The following is a 1,451-nucleotide window of genomic DNA, read 5'->3' on the forward strand; positions in this document are numbered from 1 at the left end:
ACTAACAACGTATGATATGTTGGCTAATTGCATTTAAATTAAAAAAAAACTTGAGTACTTTGCAGTGAAGAAAACTAACCAAGTGAAGGAGATGTTCATGTGGATTTCGTGTACCTTCTGAAATGATATGATAAAAGGGGCACCTCACCTCTAGGGCATTTTTTCCAAAGATCCATAATCCCAACCTAATCATGAGGAAAATATCAGACAAATTCAGATCGGTTGACATCCCACATGCTGCCCAACCAGTCTTCCTCAAGACTGTCAAGGTCATGAAAAACAAGGAGAGACTGAAAAACTATCACAAACTAAAGCAGAGTGGAGAGACATGACAATTAAAAACCATGTGGTACCCTATGTTGGTGCTTGGACCAGAAGGAGGACACTATTTGAAAACTGGTCAAATCTAAATAAACTCTTGAGTCTCGTTTTTAAAAAGTAAATAAATAGGGTGTTTTCAACCCCAATTCCATAATACTATGCTAATGATAAGAAAACATCAGACAAACCTAAAATAAGGGATATCTCACAAAATATCTGACCAATGACGCTCTTTAAAACTATCAAGGTCACGAAAGACATGACAAGACAGAGAAATTGTCATAGATTGAAGGAGACTAAGCAAACAAGATCATAAGAACATTGTGGTATCCTGTTTTGGATCCTGGAACAGAGAAAGGACATTTGTGCGTAAATTGGTGAACTCTGAATAAGAGTCAGTAGTACTGTGACAATGTTAGTTTTAACAAATGCACTCGGGTTACATAAGATACTAATATTAAAGAAATTAGAACATAAACTCTCTATATTATTTTTGTAACTTTTCAGTAAATCTAAAGGATTCCAAAACAAAGAGTTTATTGAAAACAAACAAAAATTGTAACTGGCATAGTTTTTGTTTCCCTGACTTAACCATGATTGCTAAAGAATGTAATAACCATCAATGAATATAAAGTAGGGCAAGTAGACCAATGGTTTCTAATCTATGTAAATCATTTCATCAGTTTTAATACGTTGCTATTAGAATACAATGCAATTTCAAGGCATGCTAAAAGATTGGCAAATCATAAAATTTTTGTGTAATGCTTAATATTTCTGGAATGCTTATTTTTCAGCATTTTAACATTTCATTTTTCCAGTTTTATTGAGATATTATTAATATCCAGCACTACATAAATTTAAGCATCCAGCATAATTTCTTGACTTACATGCATTGTGAAATAATGACCATAGTAGTTTAGTCATCTGATCCTCTCTTCTGAATATGGTTTTGGGGTTTTTGTTTGGTTGGTTGGTTTTTGTTTTTTGGTTTTTGTTTCCATTTTTGTTCGGTCATGTTGAATTTTGACATTGTGCTGAACTGGAGAAGAATTTAAATTTTTGATCCTGGTGCTTGGGGTTAGAACATTATCGTGTCAAGATGAATTATCATCCAGCCACTCTACACCATC

Source organism: Neovison vison, chromosome 6 (assembly GCF_020171115.1).
Source record: "Neovison vison isolate M4711 chromosome 6, ASM_NN_V1, whole genome shotgun sequence".
NCBI lineage: Eukaryota > Metazoa > Chordata > Mammalia > Carnivora > Mustelidae > Neogale > Neogale vison.